This window comes from Osmia bicornis, chromosome 10 (genome assembly GCF_907164935.1).
Source record: "Osmia bicornis bicornis chromosome 10, iOsmBic2.1, whole genome shotgun sequence".
In the NCBI taxonomy this organism is placed as follows: domain Eukaryota; kingdom Metazoa; phylum Arthropoda; class Insecta; order Hymenoptera; family Megachilidae; genus Osmia; species Osmia bicornis.
Genome location: NC_060225.1, coordinates 5,877,266 through 5,891,260, shown reverse-complemented (window position 1 = coordinate 5,891,260; position 13,995 = coordinate 5,877,266). Strand labels below are relative to the sequence as shown.

Below are 13,995 nucleotides of genomic sequence, written 5' to 3'. Positions count from 1 at the left end.
CCGTGCCTATTTCAGTTTAACGAAAGATCTTTTTGTCCACGACCAGTCGAGAATATTCTAAACGAGCAACAACGATTTTGTTTCTCTTTCCTTCCTATTTCGCAAGAAAAACAAGTTTACCTGTCACCCGCCAGGACAGGCTCACCTTCGCCGATTAAAAACTCTTGGATAAGAGAAGATTTAAACGGATATCGTCGAAATGGTAATTCCCTCTAAACTGGATTAATTCCATGACATCAACGGACGTTTTTTGGCAGCACGCTTATTAAAAGTTCGAGTATACGATGATTCGAGTAACAATTCTTCCAGACGATTCTCGTTCTTGGTAAATAAAAGTTGAAAACCGCAGAAATTCCCACGCGTAGTTTTATCGATATAAATAGAAATGTTAAAATTACATGGTACGTAGTGTCGTAAATTAAGACAGACATTGAACATCTGTTGAAATCTGTGTCTCCACGTGTTGAATCTTATCTTTTAATCTGTTTAATTCAAAATATACCTACGACGATTTAATCAGTTTTGTTCAACAATAAAATTATAGGCTCAAGTTTAGAAGTATGATTTGCATAAAACAACGTCGTTTGACTGGAAAATTAATTTGCCAGCAGCCTTGCTATTTTTTATCATCGTTGGTTTTGCGTAGTGTCCAGCTGTTTCTGGATAATTGACTCGACATTCTATTACACTTTAATGATTTTAACAACGTTTGATTTTGCATTTTATTGTTTATTCTGTTGACCTCAAGGGGGCTCCTATTGTCTTCTGCTCTTGTGTTGAACTTTGCTATTCCACCTCCGACCTTTGCGTCGATAAAGTATGTTGTAAAGAAACCAAATAAATGGATAATATGTAGTTATTATATAATTTAGAATTTTTCCTTTCTTCACATGAAATAGATATAAAAAGGAATATCATATTACAGTCATAGTTCTTTGACGCCACTCTATGTACAAGGAGATGCAGAAGGAAAATCAAACCACCATTCATTGTTAATATTGCTTTTATTCAAATTCAGTAGTCAGTTTGCGATTACAGGCTTCGATCATTACTCGCTTGATTCCTTTTATTACAGATATATCCTTGAATTTCCATTCACTTATTCATTTATTTGAAAAAAGATGGAAAGAGCATGATATCGCGGTCAACGAGATCGATCAATGTTCCTTCATAATTTTTCCTTTTTTGTGAGAGAAAAAGAGAAAGAAAAGGAAAAACGATTTATACAAGTGCGATCTGAAGAATTGATCGAATACAACAACTAATTTCTCAATAAAATTGAGAAATAATAATAAGCGCATAAATATCAATTAAAATTTCTTCGCACAAATGTTTGTATGCGAGTGGTGGGGGATCACAGACCTATATGTATATATGGGACTCTCTTCTGCATCGTCATTCTCTCCAGAAACGTCTAAGGAGAAGGTCGCGAATTCCAGACGTCATAATATAATTATCTTTCCTTTCTTAATTATTTCTTTAACTTCCTTCAGTAATTCCTTATTTATTTATTCGGTTTATTTAACTTTTCTTTTTAACTATTTATTTAATGTATTTAACTTTCCTTCATTTTTACATAAAATCTTCCGTCATCCACGCACGTCAATTCTCGTTAATATTCCTCCATTTTCGTACATACATTCCCTTACTTTTCCTCCATTCTCGCACATAATTCTTTGCCCGAGATGGGCACTTGCGTGCCAGGCGTGGAGGGCTCCGGGGTAATACACATAAGTTCCAGGAGCTCTCTTTTAGCGCCAGTGTTGGCCGCCGTGGGGTTTTAGTCAGTAAGAATCTGACACTCCCCTGCCGCCCTCCTCCAGAGGACGGTGGGGGGTCTTATGCAAGATTTCCCCACGTTAAAAAAAAAAAAAAAAAAAAATATTTACAGCCACTGATTCGAGTAAAGATAGTTGATCGCGGCGGCGAAGAGGAACGTCATGGGCACTGTTGTCAACCGAACAGCAAAGCGAAACACGCTCAGTCGTATAGCGACCGCCGAGGGGTGCGGATCTACTTGGTAAGCATACATATACTTCCAATTTATATCACTGCATCCCTTACATCTTTGCATCCCTTATGTCCCTGCGTTCCTTATAGCCCCGTACTTCTTACATGTCTGCTTCCTTTATATCCGTGCATTTCTTACATCTCTGCATCCATTATAGCCCTACTTCTTTTAAATCCCCGCATTCCATTAACCCTTGCTGTCCTTATATTCCTACAATTCTTACACCCCTTTTTTCTTTATCCTTTAAACCTTTCTATTCCTTACACCCTTCAATCCTTTACATCTCGCTATCCCTTAAATGTCTGTTCCTCTTATATCCCTTTATCATTTACATCATTGAAATAACGCTTTTGGCGTTCGTAAAAGCGCCCCCTGGCGGTAGAAAAAGGAACTAAAGTACGAATAAATTTAGCGCCCTCTGGTTTTGGAAAAAGGAACTAAATCTAGCTCAATTTTTGGCCCTCTAGCGGGAAAAATGTGAACTAAAATTTCGATGTCGAATCAGCGCCATCTGGTTTTGGAAAAAGGAACTAAATCTTGCTCAATTTTTGGCCCTCTAGCGGCAAAAATGTGAACTAAAATTTCGATGTCGAATCAGCGCCATCTGGTTTTGGAAAAAGGAACTAAATCTTGCTCAATTTTTGGCCCTCTAGCGGCAAAAATGTGAACTAAAATTTCGATGTCGAATCAGCGCCATCTGGTTTTGGAAAAAGGAACTAAATCTTGCTCAATTTTTGGCCCTCTAGCGGGAAAAATGTGAACTAAAATTTCGATGTCGAATCAGCGCCATCTGGTTTTGGAAAAAGGAACTAAATCTTGCTCAATTTTTGGCCCTCTAGCGGGAAAAATGTGAACTAAAATTTCGATGTCGAATCAGCGCCATCTGGTTTTGGAAAAAGGAACTAAATCTTGCTCAATTTTTGGCCCTCTAGCGGCAAAAATGTGAACTAAAATTTCAATGTCGAATCAGCGCCATCTGGTTTTGGAAAAAGGAACTAAATTTTGCATGATTTTTCTCCCTGTGGTGCAGGGATACAAGAGATGCAGGGATGTTAGGGGCTCAGGGATATAAAGAAAGCAGGAATATAGGTAATGAAGAGATGTAAGGGATGCAGGGATGTAAGGGCTGTAGGGATGTAAGGGATGTAAGGGATGTAAGGGATGTATGGGATGTAGGAAGGTAAGGAATGCAGAGATGTAAGGGAAGCAGAGATGTAAGGAAAGCAGCGATGTAAAGGATGTAGTGATATAAGGGTGCAAAGATGTAAAGGGAGTAGGGATTTAAAGAATGTACGGATGTAAGGAATACAGGGATGGAAGGCATTATGGCATCAGGGGTATGAGAAACCCCGAAACGGCGATGACGCTCTCTGGATACTGACCTGATATCATCATGGGGTGTTAGAGACCCCGAAGTACCGCTGGTGTTCTTTGCATACCGACATTATAGCATCCGGGGTGTCAGGGACACCGAAACGCCTATGATGGTATCTGGATACCGACCTGAAATCGGCATGGGGTGCAGAATTAATTGCAGAATTAATTGCAGAATTAAATCACCCGGAAAAGGTAGTCCCAACTTCGACCATCACGCCATCGATATAAAAACTACGGAGACTACTTGACAAATTACCAGTCGATTTTCTGGAACTAGTATAGTGGACATTGACGTTGGTAAAGAAGGGAGATCGATAAGGAAGGTCGCCGCTGTTAATCAAGAAGATATCTCGACCAAGAATCAACCATTCATAATTTATTTAATTCATATTTATTCAATTTTATCTAACAAAATAATTATAAATAAAATATCTGTAAAGTCGAATTCAATAAATTAATTTACAATTATTTCCTCTAAAGATTAATTACTAATTCCCATACGTACCCACAGTCGGTAAAATAGTATAAAAACTACTTGTCGATAAGCATTGACTACAGGAAGCATGATTGATAAGTTATCGAGTCGGTAACTCGACTGATAAGAGGACAAGTGGTGTTCATTATTTTTTAATAAATGTCGCTAGAGGTTTTTGCAATTAAATTGTTATTAACATTTTAATTTGTGCACTAATCGTAAAATGTAACAATAAATAATACCTGACAAAATCCGTATACAAGAGAGGAACAAGACCAAGGTCCTGCCTCTTCGATGTCCAAGGACAGACTGACGCGAAGCGAACGTCTGTACGAGTTAAATAGGGATCATTAACTTTGAACTATATTGAATTCCATGAAATAACAATCCCACTTAATTTGAAAATAAATAATAGTCATTTGTTATATTATTGATGGTGTGTAAGCGTTATTCACAATTTAATTGCAAAATCAAATATAAAGTATATATAAATTTTTAGCTGCCTGCCTGTTGCATTTGAACTCTATACATATCTGGCTTCAAAAAAATATTATTAACATAAATTTGCATCTACTGCGCAAATGATAAAGGAAACGTCAAATTCTAAGTACACAAGAAGTAATTATGTGACATAGAAGGTACATTCAGCTATTGTTCTATGCAGCATCGTTTTATTACTTCTACATTACTGCATCGTTATATCGTCGAGCAAAATATTGTTACAAGTACGTTCTAATTCCCTTGCACTTTGAATTGCACGTCCTTATAAATTCACGTGGTTCGTGGAGGTAAAAGGAGCGAGTGGTTTTAAGGTACCTCTATGAAACAAGTATCTGAATTGATATACACAAAAGATCGTAATTATTAAAAATTATTAAAAATTTTTACAAACTATACCTATTGTAAATTTAATTTAATTATCAATCTCGATGAATGAACAAAAAAGGACTTTTGAGAAAGTATTGTCATTAAAACCGAAATTTTTGTTCACGAAATTTACATAAATATTACTCCGCAGCTGTTAAAAAATATTGAACAAATTATATACCGGAAGAAATATCGAAGCTTCTTCTTTAAAATGAATTTTGTTGGGCGTCAATGCGACTTTCCATTGCGGAGGAATTGCCGCTCGAAGCTATCCCTAAAATTTAAAAAACTAGTTTGATTTGTCGCAGACTCGAATCTGTCACTACTATTCACTGACCTGCCCTATGTCCATTCAGTCGCGGTCACTACTGGCGCTGAGAAACCGGTTTTTTCTACTACGGCGCGAGTACGCATTTCCAGGAAAAAAAGTCGGTCACGGCGCTTCTTGGAATTTCGACCATTCATAAATTTTAAAAATCCTATGTAATTCTTTAAAGCCCCGTGTCTCGGGAACCGCTGAGCGTATCAACTTGAAACCAAATGCGTTTTCAAGTGCAACGTCTGCTCTATCTCGTCACCTAACTGTCGTTAAAAATAGACTAATTTTTCACAAAATTATTCTGTAGGTCTTTATGGAAAATAGAAGCTGTCAAGAAACCTAAGCACTTCACTTCGTCCCCTATAATTAATAAATAGTATTTTCTTAATCGATACGCTGGGAATACAGGTTCCTGTTTCGAAGCTTACTTCGCGACCAATGGTAAAAGCTTTGAAGAGAGAGAGTTGACATTTAGAAGGGGAAGCTTCTTGTTTTTATCAGGGGTTGTTAATACGTGACTTTATCAAGGGTGAAGTCTCGCTATTTAGATTTTAATTCTACTGGAAATCTATTCAATATAACGCGTTCAAAATAGCTACCATTCTGATTGCTCCAATCAAATTCTATCTACTTTAACATTAATTGAGTTTAATAGACCTTCGTAGAAGTAATGAAAATCCCTCGAGGAATCGCTTTATTTCAATGGACGAAAGAGGTAGAAGAAGTATTTATCGATCCCAGGGTTTTCTTTCTTCTCACCCTGGAGGCCAAAGCCTTAGCTCGTTTACGCTGGTGGGTGGATGGAGAAGGAATTAAAGATGGCGGTACTTTTTCCATTGTTTTAACCCCTCAGAGTGAGTCTCTCAACAACCCTCGGTCTTCTTAAGACCGCGTTGGTGGGGCGAAAAATGGCTGGAAATATTTTCGATGGATATCGAAGTGGGGGTGAGTACTCTCGTCCACTCCCCTGAACCAGTTCGAACCGTTGAACGATGGCAGTGGCCAGTTGAAATGTCTGCCATTATGTCTGTAAATAGAAAGAAAGAAATTAGTTATATATTTAGACGATATAATTGTAAGTAATTCATGAATGAAACTAGAAATAACCATGCCCAGTATGAAGATAGATCTTCTAATCTAAGTTTTCTAATGTTGAGCATCTAAAATTTTCCTTCCTGTTTCATTATTTAAAAATACGGATCACTAAAAACATTAATTTTCTAATCTAACACTTCTAAAAGTGTTCCCCTCTATTAATACTTGGATTCATTAAAAATTCTAAGTTAAACTAATTCTACTCTTTTCTGATGAGAGCTCGCCGAGCTGCTGTCTCTATCGCGAAACCACCCGTACGTTTATACCTTCCCATTCGTCAGCCGAAATTCCCTCTTCCTCTTTTTTCTGCAATTGCACGAAGCTAGCTGGCTATTGACCGACCAGCATCATAGTATTTTCCTCGAAGCTTTCTCGAGAAAGCTCGCCTTTGTTTTTATTGCTCGAACGCGGAAGGCGGCGAGGCAGCCGTACGTAAAGGATGGAAAAAGAAGATTCCGCGAGCAAAGAGAGCGAGAGACGGCGAGAAGGAACGAAGGGAATGGGTAAACTGGAGAGGAAAAGCAAATGAGACTCGATGCTCCGTAGCTGAAAGGATGAGGCCAGTTACGCGAATGGTATGCAAGAAATCGCCAGTCGTTTTCTGTTTTTCCCTTTCGTAACGAGATACTTTTACCTTCCTGCAAAAACTCGTCGGGCATGTACCGCGGCTTTTAAAAGAAACCGATCGAAAATGAAAGGAACCCTCGCGATCGAACTCGTTCGACCTTATACATCCGTGTCTTTTGAATCTTTTCAAATCTTCCACGCCGTCTAGCCTTCAAACGACCGACGTTTCAATTCCTCCTAGCTGTTTCACGATTTTAAAAGGTTTGCCGAGACTGTCGGAAGTTCTGGCAACAATCGGACGCTTCGAAATTAATGCTCTGGAGAGAATTCACACTGCAGACACTCGCGGGACGCACAGATACATTAATTACGCGCGTTAAGCGGCCGTCTGGTGATTAAACGCAACCCTCGAAAGGAGCAGACAACACTGAAGCCGAGTACGCCGCGAGTACGGTATAAATATGCGTATGCGTAACGCGCGTCCTATGACCTTACAAACGCGTTTGACCGGTATGCAAAACACGGCCCGCTGACCATCGTCCCTTGAAAAAGACCCACTTCCGAAAATCTTTGCCGAGGGTTGAATTTCGAGCAGCTGCTGCTTCGCCCCTCTTTCACCCCTTGCCCATAATCCCTGTCCATGATCTCTGCGTTTTCCTCGCCGGATAGAATTAACTTTGGATAAAATTTACCAACAGTTAACCCCGTGGATAAACGACGTTACTTGAGAATCATACGAAACCCTTTGTAAATGTAATCGTTTCAGTTTCGAATTTTTATACGTATTTTTCTGAATGGTTTTAACGATGTAGCGACAAAGTAATTGGAAGTTACACGAGACAGGACATAAAATTGTAGAGGGTACTGGGTGGGGGATGATACGAGGTCAGCAAGCGCGACAGTTTATTGATTTAATTGCACGGCAATTAGTTGGCCGTTTGTCGTTAAATTTCAACCGGAACGAGAGAATCGTCGATTCGCTTATTTAACTGATGATTAATAGTAGCCAGTTTTATCTGCAGCTAACAAATGACGCTAATGGGTAACCAGAAATGCCATAGCCACGAAATATCGAGCAGCACCGCGTCGACATTAGCGGTTACTCGCGCGAATCCCCGCAACTTCGATGCTCCTTCATTCCGTGCCGATCGAGATAGTTTTTCAATTTTCACGGACGATTGGTCACCCTCCGTTCGCAATTTTCCCGTCGCTTGGCTTTTCGATTATCCGCCGATCGCGTTGAAACGATCACGCTGAACTAACGCGTCGAAAATCATCCACGATCTGTCTTACCTCGCTCGATTATGCTGATTGCTCTCGCAAATGAGCGTTTCCCTAACTGTACACCGATCCAGTCAACCCGTTATATAATTCTAATTTTTAAAACGGGGGAATAATCTCGGGAAAGAACAATAGACAGAAAAAGAAGGATGAAAAACACAAGAGAATCACGTTGGATAAATCGCGACGCGATAAGGAAAGGCGAGCAGCAAAAACAAAAGGTGATGGCTAGATTGCGAAAATAATAAAGACTTTTTGATTCTACTATAAATTTAAGAGGCTTTGTCTTCGAGACGGGAACATCCAATCGTTGCGACTATATCATTTTTCTTTTCTAAGGGATGAATTGTTTCTCGAGAGACTGTTAATTCGTGGAAGGAAGGTTAGTGGGGCAGGAGAACGAAGGGGTAGAACAAGGGGTTGGGGACGGAAGACTACCGGCTTGAAAACTCGTGTATCGTTAAACTGGTTTCGGACACCCGGAAGCCCTTTGGTCAGCTCTTTTTTCGAGCGTCTCTAACCCTTTTTCAGGGCTGTCCAAAATGAGATCCTTTTGCTTTCGGACTTGCACACTTAGTGATAAAATACGAAGGAAGAAACGGTTCTAATTATATTAGAACTTCTTAAGTGCGTTAATTATGAAAGAGAAATATGGGGTCTTGAAGTTATATGGGTCACCTATAATAGGAAAAATGTTGAAACTGTGCATACCGAAATTTGATAAGTAAAACAAAATTGTCGAGAACGCTAGGAAAATTTCAACGAAGCTCGGACGTTCTTAATTAAAGAAAAGTCGAGGATCATTAAACGGGAGACCTTTTGCGAGAAACCATCCTTGCGAGTGTAGGGCAGCATATAGATGCCGTTGATCGCGGGACCACTAAAAACTCCAACGTTTTAAACGTCGTTCGGCTCTTTTACGCGCTTGTAAAAAGTACCGGGCAGGGTGATAAAGAATGACCCTGCGGGGTGGCCTCGTAAATTCGGTGAAAATACAAAGGACCCTGGCCTAGTCGTAAAAAGGAGCATCTAAAAATCTTTAAACTCTCCTCAAAGATTATCCATTCCTTTCTCTCTCCCTTCACCATTTTTCTCCAACGAAAGGAAAGAGAGAGAGAGAAATTAAAGATCCACCCCTTATAACCGTAGGCTCCCCACCAACGAGGTCATCCCCTCCTTTCTTTCGTTTCTTTCCCAGCTTTTTCCTCGTTTCGAGGAGCGTAGAAAACCACCCCGGCGGAGGAGTCTGAAAGAAGAAAGGAGTAGGAGAGTTGAGGGTGGCGGAGGGTTAGAAAGGCAGGAAGAAAGAGCGAGGGTACCTCTTGTCGGCCACCTTCGCCGTTCCAGTATTTCAGATAAGAATAAAGTAAACGGCGAATGGGGTTGTTGGAGGGGTGGCTGCAATAACGGCCAGGCTGGGGTGACGACGATGGGGGAGGGTGATGCTACTCCGACTGGGCCGTATCAAAGCGAAAGGGGTGAAGCAAAAAGTACGACGATCGATGCTACCGGCCACACGGAATACAATGAAGACGCTGCGCGTTACTTTTCATCTTTGCTCGTTGCTTTCTCTTTTGAAATCGGATCTTTCGCAATTTTCATCGAGTTCCCGCGATACCATGCAATTATCGAGCTATTGATACGGCTTGCTTTATTGCAATCACTTTACGAAAATGAAGCAGATACCGTGACTTTAATTTCCTACTAATTATTTCTGAACGCAAAAAGGTCAGCTCGTGTCTACTAGCCGCCATTCAATGAGCTGTTAACACGTTTACAGCTGCGAGTGTTCGTAAGAAAAACTACAACCGACTAAACGACATCCCCTTTGTTCGTTGTTCGGTAATAGCCCCGTACAAACAATATTTCCTCGACGAGAAGTTCGTGTTTTAATACTCGTTAGAAGTTCGCTACAATTTTCCTCGGTGTTAACTGAAAAACGACGATCGTTACCCCTTTTTTCACCGCCCGTCCGTTCAGCAGCCTGTCTTCGGGGCGAGCTCGAGCGTAATAGAGGCGAATGGGGCGGCGGGATGAATTTCCTAATTAAAACTCGCGGGAAACTATTTAAAACTTAAAAAGGAACCAGGCTAGACCCAAAGCAACCCCGGGCCCCATTATCGCCCTCGCCACGAGTAACTTTGGCAAATTATAAATTTCATCGGACTCGACTCACCCCTTCTTCTACGAACCAACCCACTCTTCTAGCTTGTTTTATTTTTCTTCGTCTCTTCGCTACCTCCTCGTCCCTCTTCTTTTTCGTTTCGTACAGGGAAAATTGCGGCTCACCAGTGAATTTCCTCTTTGCAAATTGCTTTAATACACCGTTTCTTTTCTTCTTAGGGGTAATTTATACGTTTTACCCCGTTTCAATATGAAATCTCTTTTGATACGTAACGCCTGAAATCGAGAGGATTAAATTAAAGAGGGGGTGGTTCGTGAAAAACTCGTGGCTGGTGCAATTAATCGCATCAAGGGTTTACGTTTCGCTCGCTCGTTTTCTGGGAAATGCAGAATCCAGGAAATACCTCGAACCCACCCTTCTCTTATTGTTCTTTTTATTTCCAGGAACGCTTGCATCCCTTTTAGAGACTTACTTTAACTGCCTTTAACGTGGCGGGCAATTAGAAGCGGCGCCTTTTAAGCCGGGTCATAGATTTTTCCGCGCAGCTACCTCGCTTAAAGCAAGGAAATTTAAGGGCAGTTTACAAGCCACTTGATGCATGTGGTCGAAAATGCATTCAATTTCCTCGCCGTTTTCTCAACGACTATCTTTTAAAGTAATTATACAATTCATTTTTCTTTAATTAATTCATTAATAATCACCTAAAATTGTTGATGAGTATCTAAGTACAAGAGTGACGACAGAATTTTTGCTCCACACTGTTCGATCATTTTAGGGGTAGTTCTCGAGGGGTGGGTTTTGGAGAATAGAAAAGGCAACTGCATTATCGGCTTTGGAAACTATACACCCTGCCATCTGCGTTCTTTCTAGGAACTATGCATAGAGTTTTCTCTCCGTCGATCAGGGAAAAAGCTTTTCCTCCAGTTGAAAAGCTCTGATAAAGAGTAGAAGACAGAGGGCGGCAGGATAAAAGAATTTGATAAAAAACCGAATACTTTGGCGTTAGAAATTTTTAGAAAAATTAAATGTTCAATAAAGAAAAATTAATAACGAATAACTAAAATGATAATTGAACAAAGTTAAAATAAATTTCCATCTCACCTTGCGTTTTCAATACAAACGGTTTAATTAGAAGCGCAAAGCCGAAGTGAGTAGGCAGCCGGAAAGGTCGACGAATCTTCTATTTGTACACGTTAATTAATTTCTAAGTAGCGTGTCACGGGTGCTTGATTCTAGCCTCGGTAAATTCGTAACAAGTCCAGCCACGCAGGAGCCCTTTGAATAAATAAAATCGGCTACGGATCGATGGTGCACGCTCCGCTCCGGCAAAAATGTGTACTCGCCGACGGTGCCTAAACGTCATACAGCCGGGAAACGCTAATGAACTTTATAATTAACGCGACAGACGAGCTCGCAACGCGACCGGATTACATCGTGTCAAACGAATCGCGGCAAATGAAACGATTACCGTCTGGCCAGTACCGTGAAATTCGACGACAGGGAACGTGTGCAGCAGGATCGGCTACGAAATTAATCAACCGATCGCGTTTCCTGTCATACGCTTTACATCACCGCTAGATCGTTCTATCATCGATCTCGACTTTCTATCATTCCAACATATTCGACCTCTTAACACGTTGCCATTCACCGATCGTTATTAATATTTCAGTGGTAGAAAAATTTTAGTAACTTTGATAAATTACATTATCGTTAACAAATGGAATAAGTAACTTGAATCGCTTTCTAATTCGATAGCAATTAAAAATTGATATGAGTAACCAGTCAATAATTGTTAGTATATCGATAGACCTCGAGTCAGCAAGGTGTTAACAGGTTGGCATGGTAGAATCAGGCATGCGTAGTACGGCAAACTATAATTGCAATTATTCAGGATACGATAGTTTCATTTTTCACTTGGAGCCTTCCACGTGCTACCTTGCGTAATTAATATAATTTAATTAGAGAGGAGAATACATCGCGTTGGCATATATTGCATACGGGATAAATTAATTTCATCGTGGTTAAACGTATTTTATGAGACTCTAGTTTTTGTTTTTAATTTGCAATAAAGATAAAGGGAATGTTTGCAATTCGATTCATCGATCGAATTGCGTTGATGAAAGGTTTAAAAATTCAGGGAATAAATCGCGTAAGTATCTCTTTCGCGTGCGGAGAATAAAATGAATTTTTTATTCGCTGAAACGCGGGTAATTTCGCGGAACAATGTGACTTTTTGTCTGCATAAAATCGAAGCCTATTCGATGGAGCGTCGATATGGCGCAATTATGATAAAATCATTCGCGAGCGTGGTTCGACGCGGGCCCCGAATTTCCGTGGGAAATTAAATACGCGCAATTATACGCTTCCCCGTCCGGTTAATTATTCAGTCGATCGGCCAATTAATTTTTGTAAGCGTCTCCGGTCCCCGCTTGTAATTCGATACGCGTGTATTGGCGGTCCTGATAATCCATTTTCGCTGGCGTGTCCCATGTATCAGCGTGAAATTAAATGACTGCTAACGAGCCTGGTAAAAAGTCTACGACCTAATTTCACTGATCACGCGGCCGTAGATCGTTTCACGGCACTCGCTGATTTCCCGATTTATTCAGTGTAAATACACGCTGCCGTCGGCTTTTAATTTTACCCGCGAGCGTTAATACCTCACTTGTTCAAGCTTGTTAATTTGCTTCTCGCGCGAATCTTTGACACTGAAAAATTTTTCTAGAAGCGTAAAAGGATTTTGAAATATTTAAAAAGTATTAGAAAGAAGAAAATGCCAAGGGTATATTCGCGTCTGAAGTGGTTAGAAGGGTCTGCGATCTTTTTCCGCAAAAGCGGAAGCTTAGGGGTTCGTTTAGAAGGGTAAAAGTGCGTTTAGAGTTTCGTGTCGAAGGGACAGAAAGGTGGAGGAGCGAAGCAACCATTGCTAAGGGTTGCCTAAAAATTTCATCCACCTCCCAGCCTGATCTCATCCTTTCGCCAGTAGGAGCACGTCTTTTTTCACCCTTTGCGAACAGCCTTTCTATCTTGCTCGCTCTCTAAGCACGGCTAATTCAAAATGGCGTCCCAGCCCCTATATCATTCGCAGCCCTGCCTGCCCTCCCCGCACCCTCCTGCCGCTCCTACGATCCTCGACCCTAGCCGAAGCAACGCGTCAGGGGTGGGGCCACCGAACTATGGCGCCCCGTACACCCTCCGACCTACACCCTAGATCCTCACGCTCTCCGCGTCTCGGAACTCGACCAACAAATTGAAATCCCGCATTTTCCACGAGCCTAAGCCTAGCTAGCTTCCTGTCTGCTTTGGCTACGATTTCTCGCGGGGCTTCTTGTAAACCTTCCAATATACCGCATGCTTTTTCTTTCCTCTATCAAAAGAATACTCTTGAAATTTTATTGTGCTGCGCGAAAATAGAGTCAGTAGAATATTTTTCACGATGAGAAAAGTGGTGAAAAAATTGCACGCGTTTCAAGAAAGAATATCATAAAAATATAATGGATGACTAACTTTCACTTACTTTCGCAATTATTTTCTTCAACTTTTTTTCATTTCAATCGAGGAATATAGAAGAGGATTGAAATTTTATTCGAAACTTTTCGCTGCACCGACTGGTTGATCGTTTCGTCGAAAGCAGGAAACGTGGGGTCGGTGTTGCAACGAGGGTGGCAAAAGAGGGGATGGTTTGGTGTGTTGGAATGCGAATTCGGACATCGTAGCGGAACGGGCGTTCAGAAGGGGAGAGGGAGGGCCGCGTCCGTCCCGCAAATTTCGACGACCGCCGAGATTTCGCTGTCCTGTCCATATAATCACCGTGCTCCGAATTCCTGCAGCTAGATAGTTAGGGCACTTGTGGCGTCCGCGCGGCACTTTCGCACTTT

At 41.0% G+C, this 13,995-nt stretch overlaps 1 long non-coding RNA gene across 2 annotated transcripts in view; it reads right to left on the bottom strand.

The window, feature by feature from the left end:
* Positions 1 to 3,881: 3,881 nt before the first annotated feature.
* The window catches only part of LOC114880012, a 48,937-nt gene continuing 38,823 nt past the window's right edge, over positions 3,882 to 13,995 (bottom strand). Inside the window, exons 5-6 of one of the 2 annotated variants that reach the window (XR_006829786.1) lie at positions 10,169 to 10,392; positions 3,882 to 6,076 (exon numbers count right to left, since the gene is read on the bottom strand). This is a non-coding gene — a long non-coding RNA (uncharacterized LOC114880012). The remainder of the gene's footprint in view (positions 6,077 to 10,168; positions 10,393 to 13,995) is intronic. The other variant, XR_003790015.2, reaches the window with a different exon arrangement.